Source organism: Nothobranchius furzeri, chromosome 1 (genome assembly GCF_043380555.1).
Source record: "Nothobranchius furzeri strain GRZ-AD chromosome 1, NfurGRZ-RIMD1, whole genome shotgun sequence".
Lineage (NCBI taxonomy): Eukaryota > Metazoa > Chordata > Actinopteri > Cyprinodontiformes > Nothobranchiidae > Nothobranchius > Nothobranchius furzeri.
Genome location: NC_091741.1, coordinates 45,360,100 through 45,370,276, shown reverse-complemented (window position 1 = coordinate 45,370,276; position 10,177 = coordinate 45,360,100).

Genomic DNA, 10,177 nt, shown 5'->3' with positions numbered 1-10,177 from the left:
TTTTAATGCATGGTAGCAAGAAGGTAACGAGTTCAAATCCTGACTTTCTGTGTGGAGTTAGCATGTCCTCCCTATACGTGCATGGGTTTTCTCCAGGTACTCCCGTTTCCACCCGCAGGCCAGAAACATGCATGTTACAGTAGGTCGACTGGCAACCCTAAATCGTCCGTGAGTGAGTGAGTGAGTGAGTGAGTGAGTGAGTGTTTTCTTGTCTCTGTGTGGTCCTGCGATGGACTGGAGACCTGTCCAGGGTGTCCCCTGCCTCTTCCCATTGACTCCTGGCCTTAGACACCAGCTCCTCATGACCCTACAAAGGAATAAGCAGTTAAGACAACGAGTGACTGAATGTTTTAATGAAACCAAAACTATCCTCTTTGCTAAATTTCACAAGACAGGAAAGACAAAATGTGTTTGTTTGGTTTGGATGAGGACGCTTCATGAGGGAAATGGATATTTCTTTGTCTTTTTGATAAGACTGATCACCACTGTAAACAATGATGCAGCGTGAGTCAGCCGAGCCAAATGTGCAGACGTTTTTCCTGTGGCCATTGTTGGTTTGATCAACAAACTAAACTGATAAATCCACCCTTAGACTCACTCCTGGACGGTTTATAGCTTGTGTTGTTACAGACAGGCGTATCAGACTGACCCGAAGTTACGTAACACAGACGGTGCAGTCAGGGCAGACGCTGTCGGTGTGAGTTATTTCCTGTGCCGTGAGGCGCAGGTGTCTGATCAGCGTGGCAGCTCAGCCGTTGTCCTCGTTGTGATTAAGCACCGGGGTCTGGAACAAACAGGGGAGTTTATCTCCTAAAGATCCTCTGACACGCCAAGCCTCATTTACTGCTGTTAAATTACAGCCGCGTGGAGCTATAGATGCACGTGTTCACTTCTCTTCAAGCCCATCACATAAAGTGTACTTACAGGCTACAGCAGACAAACAAACTTGTAAACCTACACATATGTACATGTTTGGACATAAATAGACTTTCTTAAGCAAAAGTGGCTCCTCTGACTCATTTACAATCCTGCATCTTTGGTGCTCGTGTGAAGGAACATCAAAGGGTTTACGCATGGTGAATCTGTGTGTGGTTTTGGTATAATCACATGCTGAGCTAGGACAACTGCGCGCTAATCAATGCATAATTAGTCTACTTGAAGCTCGTTTTGAACAATAATATGAGTCACTGTTTGGTAATCATCCAGCTGTCTCCTTATATTTTCTGTCTTTACGGTGAGCTGAGTCTACCAGCTGCTGTCTGGAGCTCATCATAGTGCTTTTAATTATTTTTCATTTCAGTTTATTCTAAATGATATTTCTCTCTCTGGTCAACATCAAGACCTGAGGAAGCATGTTAGATGTGCCCTCAGGTTTGCTAGAATGTGTGTCACGGTTGGGGCGTGTCTTCATGGAGGAGGCTGTGTCGAAGGGTCAAACTTGGGACCAGGTAATTTGCTACAGATGAAACCCGACTCCATTCCAGGGGACCAGTGCAAGTAAATGTTTCAAAGCTGCAGGAAATCTATTAGCACCTGGTGGGACTCCACACGTCCCAGCCACCAACCCAAACCCCAAATCCCCCGTCCACAAACACACACACCCTTCTTCTCCCCTCCCCTAACCCACCTAAGTTAATAAAGCCACACAAGACCACCGCACTCCTGCTGTGCCACTAAAAATGGGGGATTAGTGAGTGCGTGTGCACACGTGTGTCGGTCATTGGCGTGTGGAAAGGAGTGCGTCTATAGAATGTGCACGTTTTAGTGTGTGTGTGTGCAGAAAGTGCATGCAGTGTATCTGGACCTGACCTTTTTTATATACACACACGTGCAGCCAGTTAGCCATCGATGAGGTGCCAGACAGGCACGCAGCAGCTGCCATACTAGCAACAGTGCCTCGGGATCCAGTTGCAGTAAACTGCATTGTGCTGACTTCAGATCAGTTTAGATGTCTTGCTCAAAGTGCTGGTATGAGTGAGGGCTCTTGTTGTGGGTTTATTTACATTTAATGTACCTGCAGCTTAGTGCTTGGTAGTTAAATTAAAGTTAAAGTGTGCGATGTGGTGAAAATTCTCCTCTGCATTTGACCCATCCCCATGCGGAGCGTTGAGCTGCAGACACGGCCGCACTCAGGAACTATTTGGTGGTTTAACCCCCAATCCAACCCCTTAAAGCTGAGTGTGGAGCAGGGAGGCGGTTGGGCCCCATTTTTATAAAGTCTTTGGTATGACCTAACCAGGATTTGAACTCCGATCTCCCAGTCCCTGGGTGGGCACTGAGCTGGTATTAGAGAATGGTGTTCCAGTCTGGACCTGGAGGGCCGCAATCCTTCATCTTTTAAAGTTTCCCTGGCCCACCACGCCTCATTCAATGGTTAAGTTAAGTCTGTTAATATTTCATTCACTAAAATCAGATGTGTTGAAGCAAAAACCCAAATGTGCAGGACAGCGGCGCTTGAGGACGATGACTGGACATCACTGACTTGCAGGTCTGTAATGAAACGTACCTTTGCTTCCCCAAGTCAGCTTCTTTCAAACAGTTCAAACGTTTTTGTAATGGGAAGAGGCTACATTGTAATCTTTAAATGACCAAGCTGTAACACCAAGGCTTCAAAACTGCTTCACAAACCGACTGTTGTTATGGCAACAGCTCCATCATTGCTTGTACTTTGTCCTTCCAAAAAATGCATCCTCACTTTCAGGCCGTTGGGCAGAGGTGTAAATAGACGTGTGTCCAGTGGCTTCCTTGGATGATTTCTGCTTAGAGCTTCAGCTCAGCTTCCATGTGAGCCAAGCTGGTACCAAACGGTGATTTATTGATGTCTTTGTTATGGAAACGGGGGAGATTTCTCTTTGAGCCACCAGTAACCTGTACTCTGCTCTTCCACCTCAAGAGATTCTCATAAATCAACGCTTCCTTCTTTAGTTTACATGATCTTTTTCCTGGGCATGTCACTTGGGAGACATCGCTCTACTGCTTCGACACTATGTCAGCGGTCCCCGTTTTGAAGAATCTAAAATGATTCTGTCCTCTGTAATAAAAACATCTCAGCACCAATCCCAAAGCTTCAAAGCCAGACCAAACCCAAATAGTGGCTATCTTCAGTTACAACACGGGCTCAGGCTTCTTTATTCGTGATGAAATTGATATCTTCCTCTACCTGCTTGTAGGCGGTCGTGAGCACGACTCACCGGCCAGCTCGCGCTTGGGATCCGACCTAATTGGATTTATGTGCGGGAATGTTTTCCAAAGCCACACTTGTGAAATACCTCCACATCTGCTGCCCATTAGCAGTGGACATAACACACAACAGAGAGAAAAGCCCCCCAATGCCTTGATTCATTGGACTGCAGCTCTGCTTTTATTGCAGTGGGGGGGGGGGGGGGGTGCGAGCTTGCAGCAGCGTTTTAGCTCAGTGATTGCTGCCTTTTCTATCCTTTTTTCTCCCTTGCTATCAGGTTGATTTGTTTTTTCTTTGATCATTTAAGCCCACAGTTTGCGTGGTATCTTTTTGCCCAGCCTCTTGCTCCCTTTATGCTAAAGGCTGTTAGTCTTTCCACAGCGGTTGTAATTCCTCCTCAGGTACCGCCGCGTCGTCTTTAGAGGTTTGCTCTCTTTCTCTTTCATCTACTTCCTTTCAGTCTCAAGTATGCTCCTGCTGAATCCATCCCCCTAATCCCTCCAACAGGTTTTACTTTCCTTCTGCTAACTCAGCCCAACAACTTTGTATTCTGGTGCTCAGCGATCGGACACTCATTCATCTATGTCACTACGACTTCCATCTCGAAACCTTTTTTCCCTCGTCACTCCCCAGAGCGAGGACGTCCTTCTGTTTCATCCCTCAGTAGGCATGAGGAGAAACTAGCAAGGGGGTCTAACAACCCCTTGACCCCTCATCTGTCATCCACAAGCGGGGAAAGCACCCTTCTAATTGGGGGGAAAGCGTTGAGAGGGTGGGGGTGTGATGTGGAGGTTGTTATTTTTGTGTTGGAGGGGTCAGAGGTGAAAAGGAGGAGATCACACCGCTGATTAGCTTTCTTCGTGCACAGGAATGGAGGGAAGCAAGAGACAGGGGGAGCGTTAGTTGGGCAGCTGGGGTGTAAAGTAATTAAAAGGAAATAGGTAAAATTTAGCATATGGGATGATTGGATCTGTGAGGGGTGCTGCCACGGGTCAAGGTGCGCACGTCAGCGTACTGATAAGAAAAAGCTGCCATCCAGACTGAAAGTCAAAATATTTTCCACATGTATGTGATCAAAAGCGGTTCTGTTAAGAACTCTGTAGGGACGTGGTGAAATGTCATCCCCTGATTGTTTGAAAATGTGGTTTTAGCCCTTTGAACTGCAGCCACAGCAGCAAAAAAAGTGTTTGTAATGTCAGTAATCATAGACTCATAACAGGCAGCTGGATAAGCACGTCGATGTAAAAGTCACACGTGTTGGCAGAGCGCTTTAAGAAGCAAGTCGGAAAATGAGTCAAATGAGGCTTCGTTCTGCGAACGCTGACAGGTTTTGGCCGCAGGAGGAGACGCTCTCAAAAACTCCCGTTCCTCCCTCCGTCCACCTGATGATGAATACAACATGTCTCCTTGGGTGTCCCTGCTCGGCCTCCTCACTTCCCCTGTCCACACCTCTTTATGTGACTCGCAAGCCATGAAATGGATGTGTGAGTGTGTGACACTTCAGTCTCCAACGAGTACAAAAAAGGAAACTAAAACATGTTAGTTACATTTTCCCATGATGCCTGTACTGAGTGTGTGCAGATCTCAGTATGAAGCATGACTCAACTGTATAAGGATTTATTGAAATGTCAAGAATGGTAAACTCATAAAGGACTCAGTAAACTGTTCAAAACATGAGTCACTGATGCAGGTTTGATCTGCATTTTTGAAAATATAAGTTAGCAACAATTTTTTTGTAAAAGTTCTGGTTCTAGGTGAGAAATAGACCCATGAGCAACACAAGTGTCTTTATTCTAGCGTCAAATGGGAAAGGTTATCAGACATAATCAATTCAATTCAATTCAATAAAAAAAAACTTTAATCATCCCCGAGGGGCAATTGTTTAAATGAAAGGTCCGATTAAGGATGTCAGATATTATCGACCAATATCCATCCATCCATTTTTGGCCGCTTATCCGGGGTCAATAGGTTGAGCAGGGAGGCTCAGATTTCACTCATCCCATCCACTTGGGCCAGCTCCTCTGGGAGAATCCTAAGGTGCTGCCTTACCAGCTGAGAGGCATAGTCCCTCCATGTCCTGGGTCTTCCTTTAGGCCTCCTCCCAGTTCGACGTACCCGGAAAACCTCACCAGGGTGGCTTTCAGGAGGCATCCTGACCACTTGTCCGAGTCACCTCAACTGACTCCTCTCGAGGTGGAGGAGCAGCGGGTCTACTCTGAGCCCCTCCCGAATGACTGAGCTGCTCACCCTATCTCTAAGGGAGAGCCCGGCCACTCTTCGGAGAAAACTCATTTTGGCCGCTTGTATCCGCGATCTCGTTCTTTCTTTTGGTCACTACCCAAACCTCGTGATCACTAGTGAGGGTGTAGGAACGTAGATCGACCGGTAAATCGAGAGCTTTGCCTTCTGGCTCAGCTCTCTCTGCATCACGACAGACCGGTACAATACCGGCGTCACTGCAGATGCAGCACCAATCAATCTCACGCTCCATCTTTGCCGCACTCATGAACAAGACCCCACGATACTTAAACTCCTCCTCTTGGGGCAGGCTAGATCGACCAACATTCACATCAAAATAAAAGACTTTGGACTATTGAGACTTGAGTTTTTCTAAAGAGCAGTTAGAGGTACTTAATTTTTTAGATAAAGGATATATTTTTGTCATCTTCAACGGTGTGCAGGGGACTGCCCCGTTGACTGACATCAATGGTGGCGAGCATGTCATGTTCTTCATTGTCCAATAGCATGTGGAGACCATTTGAAAGATAACCTCAACTGAACTTTTTGAATGGGTCGTGATCAGACTACATATTCACATATATAAGGCGGCTTGCCCGGCTAGTAATCATCACACTTAACCCTCTCAGGCTCAAAATAAGTTTTGATTAAAGGACGAACAACTAAGTCCTTCAGGGACACTTCTGAGTTAAAAAATGCTCATGAAAACGTATGTGGAGTAGCCAGGTAGGTAGGTAGGTTTTAACTGTTGCAAATCTGCAACACCTGCCTCCAGAGGGCTAAATCAAACAAAAGTTTGAAATATATTTTCACCTGTATATATTAGTTCATCAATATCAGTAAAACAGCCGCAATCGAACAGCCGAGATTATTTGTTAAAATGAGTCTGACATAAATCTCACCCTGACAAACAGAGGGGGCTTTTTTTATATATAGGGCTCAGTGTTGTTGGCTTCATCAACGCCAATCGTTTCCAGCCTCCAGAAGCTGAAGAAATCAGAAATATTCAACAACAGTGTGAAACATGGTGCCAAGATGACTAAAGAGTTTGTAAAGAAGAAAATATTGAAAGCCGTAATGCGGCCAAGCGTATTGCTTCGTGTAAAGTGAAATGTCCCCCACAGCAAAGAACAGCTGAAACCACTCTCCATAAAATTTGTACAAGACTTGGTCTCATGTGGAGAGGTGGTTTGAGTCCCTCTCAAAAACACGCAAAGTACGTAAAAAATGAGTCTCAGAATAAATGCTGTCCTGTCTTTTGTTGGGTTGGGTTCCTACTGGGGCTTGCACTTTTCATGAGAGAAATCTAGAAGAAAATGCTTTATAAAATAAAAAAATCTTTAGCATTTTTATTTGCAGTTTTTAGACATATTACACCTGACTTAGTTAATGTAAGACAAATGCAAATATTAAAAAGCTCCTTTTCAATTCTGAACATTTTCAGTTCTGCAAAGACCAAAGACTTCCAACCACCTTGGTTGGATCTAGCATGCTATCCTTGTTAAATAATTTCTCATAAGTGCTAACGTTTTGGTGTGATCACGGGTCATTTGAAAACCATCTGGTAATTCATTTTCTATTTAATCAAATTAAAAACATGCTTATAATTCTGCTTTTCTGAGAACTGGACCCAAAGTGTGTGTCAGTTCCGCTGATTACATCTCATTTAAACAGGATAAGCCATCAGTTTCATCAGCTACCAAATCTCACATGCTTTAATTAACAGTGCTAAAGAATGATGGACATCTTGGAATCCTCAGAAACGAGTCTGGAGTGAATAAAATAAATCAGAGAAGTTAATACTCTCGTTGCTCGGCTCTACTTTAAAAAAAACAGCACTTCTACTTCCAACATCTTGTCCCTAGATGCATAATCAGCTGTCAGACCTAACTTATTTACCCAGGGCTTGTAGAGCACATGGGACAGGGCGAGGCGTAACTCAAAAGGTACAAAACTACCACAAAAAAAAGGCAGATTTTTCTGAGCGTCTGGATTTCTTCTTTGCGCTGACACTGATTGACGTTGCGAGTGTGATGTGTGGATGTTAAACCGTGCAGCAGCTACGTGCCTGCTGCCAGGGTTTAGAGCCTGGGTTTGCAGCCCCTAGAGCGCATACTTACACCCTGTACACCTGCTTGTCTATTCCTGCACACACACACACATGCACACACACACACACACATGCGGGCATGCAAACTGAAAAGAGACCAAAGAAAAAACAGAAATGACCTGCACGCGTCCTAATGAGGGAGGGCTGGGTGTCTGGCATTTACCTCAAACCATTTCTTCCCCTGCTGCTGTCTCTGGAGGGCTTTAAGTCCACCGCCCATTAACGGCTGAAGTGTGGATTTCCTGTCAAATAGGGGTTAGAGCCCAACAAAAGTCCTGTACTATAGTACCTAAACAGGATCATTTACAGCTGCTCGGTTTAAGCACACACACTTCGTGTCTTACAATGCCCCAAATGGGATTTATGCTGAACCTGCAGTGCTCATTGTTGTCTTTGTGCTGACCTTTTATTGCTCTCTTAAACTCTACTATCAACTCAGAGCTCTTTTAGTACAAACATTATAAAGTTGTGATATATTTGACTTTGTCAAATTGAATCAAATACAATGGTTTTGAGGTTTTTAAGAGGCTGATTTCAAATGTTCCATTGGAAATGCCAGGATTGGACTTGGCGCCATTTTTCCTCCCATATCTGCGTCTCCTTGGAGGATTGTTTGAAGAGCAGGACAGATACTCCCTCAGTTCCTGACAGAAATGTTTCTTCTTTGACACCAGAAGAGCTTTGAAGAGAAGATCCCGCCTTGTGATCTGGTTATTACTCACTTGGTTTTGCGTTTGTCACTTAAGTGGACACATCCATCAAAGCACAGGCGGAAAACAAGTTTGCACGATGAAGCAGGATGCAGAACAGAATGTTTTCAGGCTGATTAAAACCTTCCATGTTCACTTATTATTTTGAACGCAATGCACAAAAATAGCAATGGAAAAAAAAGCGTGTATTTGAAGAAGCCCCAATGCATCAGTTCATGGTTTGCTTCTGCAGCTTGTCTGTAGTCCAACTGGTCCCAATTACATTTATTGGACATGACTGGGAAAGACATGGCTGCCTGCACCAGTTCTCACTCTGGATTTTGTATCTTAGAATAAAACTATGGGACTGGAAAAGCTGAATTTACAGGATTGTCTCAAGGCTCAAATCTGGACAGGATTTCTGCAGCACTTGAAGCATTCAAGAGTACAGTAGCTTCAGTCAGTCTCAAAAGGAGAGAGTTTGGAGCAGTATTCATAGATTTGTCTGCCGAGCAAGGAGTAATCACAGATGAAGGGTTTATGTTTATGTTTATGTTTATGTATTTAGCAGATGCTTTTGTCCAAAGCGACTTACAAGTGATAATCGGCAATTTGCCCTTGAGGCTAACAACAATAGTAACAACAACAAATTGACATCAGTCATGGAGAGGAGGGAACAAGGAGTGGACAGTAGAGAGGAGGGACGGGTGCAGACAAGGTGCTAGTTAAGAAGATGCTCTCTGAAGAGCAGGGTCTTCAGGAGTTTCTTGAAAATAGAAAAGGAAGCCGCAGTTCTGGTAGTGTTAGGAAGGTCATTCCACAACTAAGGGTCTTAGTTGGACATGTAACCACAAAAGCAAACTTTTGACGTGAATTTTCCAAAGTTTTTTTCGTAAAGACTGAAAAACCTGAGAATTTCTTGCATCACTCCACCTTGGTGGGTGGTCAGACAGAAGGTATAACGGACAGATCAGATCAACTCGTCAGCCTGCATGCTGTCATCCACAAAATGTAGAATTTGCCTTAGAAGCACATCTCTGGAGATCTGTGTGCTGCGATGCTTTCCATGAAGCATGGTTGAACTTGAGAAGTTTCTGCTTGGAGGCATGTGAGGATTTTCCAAATGAAAGTTATACTAAGAGTCCTTCCCATAAGGAGAAGTGATTGGTGCTGGAAATGACAGCAAGTGAGTGCTTTTACTATTTTAAGATGAGTTTGAAACTTGACAAATGCAGAAAACCAGAGCGGGTCTGAAAGCTTTCCATTGATTCTACATACCTCCATATTCCATAGACCTTAAATCCAGAGACCATTTATCTGTTTGATTGAAGTTTTATCCAGACTTTTTTTTAAATTCACAGACTTCAATCTTTCTGTTTCAGTATGCAAGAGTTCAGAATCAAGATCTGTTAGTGCTTTCCAGCATCTTCCTCTCACTGAGCTGCAGTAAGCTTGTTTTATCTATGCATGAAGTCTCTGCTCTTTCTCTGGTCCGGCATTAGGTATTTTGCAACTAGCTAATCCTCGGAGGATGCAATCAATACTTTGCGCCAAGTGCTCTTTGGCACACCATGTTAAGAATCCCATCTGTCTTCTCAGCTGAGCCAAAGAGAGGCCAGCGAGGAGACGCGACGGAAGACCTTGTCAAGAAGATCCGGCCTGATTATATTCAGTCCAGCACAGATCAACACCATTATCTTCACCATGTCTTCAGTCACAATAGTAAATCTGGTCTAGTGGAGCCCCATCAAGCATATGATTGCAAATATTAACAGATCATGAAGGGTTTTTCTTATCTAGAGCCAACAAGAAATCTGTTTTACTTCAGTCCAACAAGTGAGCATAAATATTAACACGTATAAATGGTCTGATCCCTATAAATGGATTGGTCAGGATAACGTATATGATATGTGTTTATTTTTCTTATTATGAAGAACATTCGCTATGAGTTTTTTTTTT